The sequence below is a fragment of the Silene latifolia genome, chromosome 7, assembly GCF_048544455.1.
Source record: "Silene latifolia isolate original U9 population chromosome 7, ASM4854445v1, whole genome shotgun sequence".
NCBI classification, from domain to species: Eukaryota; Viridiplantae; Streptophyta; class Magnoliopsida; order Caryophyllales; family Caryophyllaceae; genus Silene; species Silene latifolia.
Window position 1 is genome coordinate 59,606,225 of NC_133532.1, and position 6,000 is coordinate 59,612,224.

General features: G+C 32.2%; 1 protein-coding gene across 2 annotated transcripts in view; it reads left to right on the forward strand.

Annotated features, from left to right (window-relative positions):
* The window catches only part of LOC141592210 (G-type lectin S-receptor-like serine/threonine-protein kinase At1g11300), a 41,574-nt gene extending 35,871 nt beyond the window's left edge, over positions 1–5,703 (forward strand). For both annotated transcript variants that reach the window (XR_012521087.1, XR_012521086.1), the window contains exon 9: positions 5,547–5,703. The gene's annotated coding sequence lies outside the window, so the exon portion shown is untranslated. The remainder of the gene's footprint in view (positions 1–5,546) is intronic.
* The last annotated feature ends 297 nt before the right edge of the window (positions 5,704–6,000 follow it).

The window sequence follows — 6,000 nt, forward strand, 5'->3', positions numbered from 1 at the left end:
AGAAAAAAGAGGAGAGTGAGAAACAGTACCGTGACTAGGAGGAGAAGGGGCAGATTTATGTTCCTGCCATAACCGTGTAATAGTAGCAAGTTCCGTAGGATTCAATGCATTGAAGTCCACGTTATCCATAACAGGGAGAGATGTCGAGGAAGACGCAATAGGGACCTGACCCCCTTGCTGACCCGTGGCCATGTGAGCCCGTGGTGGCACAGACACGTCATTGGTCTGACGAGTGCGTTCATATGCTGCCCGTCCTTGATTATCCGGAACAAAGACTGCCCGACTAAGGTCGGAATCATTGGGGTCGATATAGATGCGGTCACGGGGACGATTACCCCACCAGTCGGAAAAATTACCCGTTACTTGATAACAAGTCTGAAATTTGTGTCCATTTCGTTTACAAGCAAGATAAAACGGACGTCTACCATCTGGCTGGGGGTTCGAATTAGGCTGTGAGGAATCCCTGCCACCCCTAGTCCCATTGTTATCAGTAGTGCGAGTAGTATTATAATTATTCCGATGATCAGAATTGCGATTATTACTATAACCATCCCCCCTGTTTTATATAGTCTGGAAGCAAAAGCCATAACGTCGGGGGTGGGTTCGGTGTTAACACGGGTTAAAGTGCGTAAACCTTCTTCCTGTAAGAGTCTATTGTAAATTAAATCGAGAGTGGGAAGATGAGAAATACCGAGGATGTGAGAACGAGCGTTATCGAATATGGCGTCTAACCCCATAATAAAATCCCGTGCTCTTTTCTTTTCTCGCCGGGCATCCATTTTCGTGACCCAATTGCAATTACAGGGATTACAATCGCACTTCGGCAATGGATCGATCATGAGAATGTCATCCCATATTTTGATGAGACGACCATAATAGGCCATGATGGACTCTGTCGGGCCTTGCCTACACCCAATAAGATCAGTTTCTAATTGAAATATGCGCGGATCATTACCTTGACAGAAACGATTCTTCATATCGAGCCATATTTGTTTGGCTTCGGGCGTGAAGAAATCGTACGACGAGCAGATGATTCAATGGAATTAAAAATCCAACCGGAAACCAAAGCATTGGTGGCTTTCCAGTTAGGGTATGTGGCAGCAGTTTCAGCGGGTTTAGAAATCGTACCGTCAATATAACCCTCTTTGCCTTTCGCAATAAGGGCAAGATAGAATGACTGAGACCATTCATCATAATTAGATCCGTTGAATTTGATTTGTGTAATACTCGTGCCGGTATTTTCGACATGAATAATCGAATATTGTGGAGTTTGTGGGGGATTAACAATGGCGTTTTCGGTTTGGTCTGGCATTATGAATGTGAGAGATAAAGCTGCGTGAGAGAGAGATGAGAAAAAGAGGCAGAGGAAAAAATAACCCTAGCCTGATACCATGATAAAGTTGAATATTGAATGAATATATGACTAATGATTTTATTACGTATTGGAATCAATCATGCCTTTTACAATAATACATGAGGAGCTATATATACAAAAGGACAAACTACCTATTTACAGAATATACATTGCAACAGCTATAATATATTGCACATAAGGAAAGAATCAAAACCAATCCCATGATATGAGGAGGGACCAACGATCCTTTGTAAGGGACTGATTTGTGGGTGGCTATTATAATGTTTTTGCATAGCAAAGAGCAAATGTGTTATGAATCTCTTGATATGCTAAAGCAAACTAAAACAATTGATATTGGGAGTTATTCCATCGCCAAGTACCCTTATTGTTCTCTCACTCATACTAAACCATTGATATGGATTAATTCTTTGGTCGATTTTTGCGGCTAATATTCGATTTCTACTGCAAATTTACTTGTGATATTATTAAAAAAATCATGACTTCCCTGCAATTGAGGAAAAAAAGTGGGTACCGTTATTCACTTCACCCTTATCCATCTTTTTACTTACGTTTTCAAGTTAGATATCGCCAAGACAAGAAGACAAGCAAAAGAGTGCGTGCATTAACCCAAGGATTTGTTGTTCTAGATATCTAAAAGTGACAGCCAAAGGATTAGTTGTTCTCCATGTGTAATTTGTCTAGGAGTAGGAAATTTAATTTGAGTGTAACATTTTTCATTTTTATTTAACGGTTTTAAATGATCTATGTACCCTTTTGCATGAAGATAAGATTTATTATTACCGGAGTAATTTTTATTTCTAAATTCATTGGGAGGCAAAAGTAAGTCAAGAAAATTCTTATTAGAGTATTTTTGCCAAACACTTATTAACTATATACGATAGTTAGAAGAGTGGTATGAGGCGTATATATATTATTGTTTGGTTTTATTAAGTTAACTTCTATTTATATTATATTATCTTATGTTATCCAAACTATCTAACGAATGTTGCTTTCGAATAAACTTCTTTTTGTTGTGATAGGAAATCGGTAACTAAATCAACCTAAATTTTTAATTCAAGATACGGTAATTAATTGAAAATACGGGCCATAATATAAATGTGATGAAGACACTTCTTATAAAATTTATTTGTTTCAGGAAGCACAAGGGACGATGTTACTATTACAAATTGAAAGAGACGACGATCACTACAAAAAAAGGGTCATAGTGATGGTATCTCTACAACGGACTTTAAAGACATAGCAAATAACCAGTTGCGACTGATTTTCTACTACTCGCAACGGATTTAATCGTCCCTTTTTCAGTAGAGAAGCAATCCAAGAAAAGATAATTTGATAAAATGTCTAAAGTTGGAAGTGCCGTAAACCAAGCTGAGAAGCACCTAAAGAACAACGTCGTCATAATGCTAATGATTTTCTGCATGAGACTAATGAAAAGAATGATTTCTTGAAGTGATAGTTTGGACTACTACGAACAAGAAAATTGAAAGTGAAACAATCTCTTAATATAGGCATCCATTTGTATTGATGAATATGAGTTTTGTTAGCATGTTTGGAGTAATATTTACCATTGTTAGCAATTTCGTTAATATACGTGTCCATTTACTTTCTATAGTCTCCAAATAATTTGGCACTCTTCGATATAATCCAGAATAGTAAAACCTTAATTTTATGTTTTTTCTTTGTACGTTTACTCTTAATCCTCAAAGTATTTGAAATAGTCATATTTTGTAGTTTGGAGTTCAATTGTTCAGAAAAACAACCACTTTAATCAGGTGGGTCTGAAATTTCAACTCTTAACGTACATATGCGCTAACAATTTTTGGAAAGCTTAATTTGTCCTAAGAGTGATTAAATTGATGATTGTGGTTTTTAACGACCAAAACCCCATTTTGAACCCGACAATTGGCACTTGAACCTCTTACATCTGAACCCATTCTTATCCTCTGGGCCTAGTCTTTGCAAACAAACCACTGATGCACGTCCTCAAACCCATCGAAATTTACATATATATCAATGAAATAAGATAATTAAAAGGCTACCCTACAATGACAAATAAACGCCACCTAGACAAAGCCACGTATGATCCAAAAAGCCACTTGTCCCTATCATCCTACGCGTCATTTCCTACTCTACCTTTCCTATGCAATATATAGGAGAAAGAAAGAATTTTAAAAAAAGCGGTCCTTCATCTTCGCATACCTCCATTCCGAACCGAAAAACCCAGATTAATAGCTCAAATTTATTGCCTAATAACTCTAATTGATTGATTGCTCCATTATCCACCATCATGCTATGTCAATTAAAGAAAGGGAAAAAATATATAATCTATCTATATAATAACATAAAAAAGCCTAGATTGAGTGGTTAGTAGAATGACAAGTAGGGCGCAACATTACATGTTAATTAGTACGAATTAACCAACAAAATAATTGTGTTTTATTAGAATGTTGACGTTATTTTTAAACGTAAAATTGAAAACCAATGTTTAACTTTGATTATAAATGTGTAACAAATTCTTGCACAAATTACGATATATAGTATAAGACAATTACGTTTTTTAAAAAAAATTTAAATAGTTTGAATTACGAAAACAAATATTTTTTTGTGTCGATTACGAAAACAAATATAAGACTATGAATAAATTATTGTTATTTAAAAAAAATTGTTATTCAAAATTTGTTCCAGAAACTTTCCAATCCATTGACAGTTGACACAAAATATGTGATCTTTTATTTGAGATTATCTACTAATAAATAATACATTCATAACTTATGAGTTTATACCTTACATTTTATTTACCTTTGATTTTACCTCATTTTTGTGCCTTTTGTATTTCTTTCCTCTTCAAATTACCCACACGATGTTTTGCTTATCTGCAGTCACATACATTTCATGATACTTTAAAGTTTATATAATAAAAATAAATGATATTGACCAAAGGGTAAAACATTAACATAACAACAACTTGACAAACGAATAATAATATTGTCACATGTAAATCATTTAAAAACCAAAGGGTAAACATGAATTCAGATATAAAGCAAGTAATTCATAAAAACCCAAAACATAAAAATTAAAATATACTTTATAGTACTACACCACTACCACCACCACCAGCACCACCACAACAACAACAACAACAACAACATACAAATATATGTTCTCATCCTGATCAAATAAATAGATTAAACCATAAAATATATAGCCCACAACTTAAAAACTGATGGGTAAATGAAAAATAGGTATTAAATAAATAATTGAAGTGAATACAAACTATTATAGGTAATTGAATAAGATAATTGTTGAATAAGATAATTGAATGCCGAGAAATTCAAAAGGTATTAAATAAGAAAAAATGTTAATGAAAATGGTGGGGGTTAAGCAATATGAAGAGTTTTAATGAATTTATTAACATATTTTATTATAAAAATTAATTAAATAGGAAAAAATATTAATTAATTTGGTAGGTGTTATGTATTATGAAAAGTTTTAATCAATTTATTAACATGTTTTATTACAAAAATGAATTAAATAGGAAAAAACACTTAATAAAAATGTTGGGTGTTAAATAATATGAAAACTTTTAATTAATCTATTAACATGTTTTAATACAAAAATGCCGAGAAACTCAAGAGGTGAATTAAATAAGAAAAAATGTTAATGAAAATGGTGGGGGTTAAGCAATATGAAGAGTTTTAATGAATTTATTAACATATTTAATTATATAAATTAATTAAATAGGACAAAATATTAATTAACTTGGTGGGTGTTAAGTATTATGAAGAGTTTTAATCAATTTATTAACATGTTCTATTACAAAAATGAATTAAATAGGAAAAAACACTTAATAAAAATGATGGGTGTTAAATAACATGAAAACTTTTAATTAATATATTAACATGTTTTATTACAAAAATTTCAATTAAAATGTCAATTTTAATTATAAATTATGAACTTTGATGTAAATTTGTAAGGTTTACATAAATTTTGGAAAATAATATATTTAAATTAATGTCATGTAATTAAAAGTTGATAATGCATGTCATATTTATTTGCAATGTCACATTAAAATTTGTCATGTCATGTGTACTAAGTGACGTGGCTTTTTGTTAATGCTAGGTGACATTATATACGTGACATTTTAAGTTCCCCTTTTAATAATATTGTATAGATATATTCTAGAATATTATAAGATATGAACATTCATATAATAATATTTTATAATAGCTTTGTTTTTTTGTTTAAAATTATTATTTTGAAACCTAAGAACATCCGCAAAGGTAAGGCTCCCCATATTTTCTCTTTTCTTTTCTTATTCGTCCACCTCATCTTCCACTAACTTTTCCATTTACCCTTGTTGGACCATATAGATATATGATTAAGTTTTGATAATGACAAGTGTGTGCTTCGTTTTATGTAAACTCTTGCTCGTAATCATTTGTTTAGTCCTTGTTAGATTAACTTAGGGTTACAAGTTTAACAAGTAATGTTATAGCATTCTTAGCTATAACATTGAAGATTTGTGAGGCATCATTCAAGTAATGTTATAGCAGCTTGAGCTATAACATTGAAGATTCTTAAAGCGTCATCATAACTGTAACACGTTTCAAGTATGATGATCACTC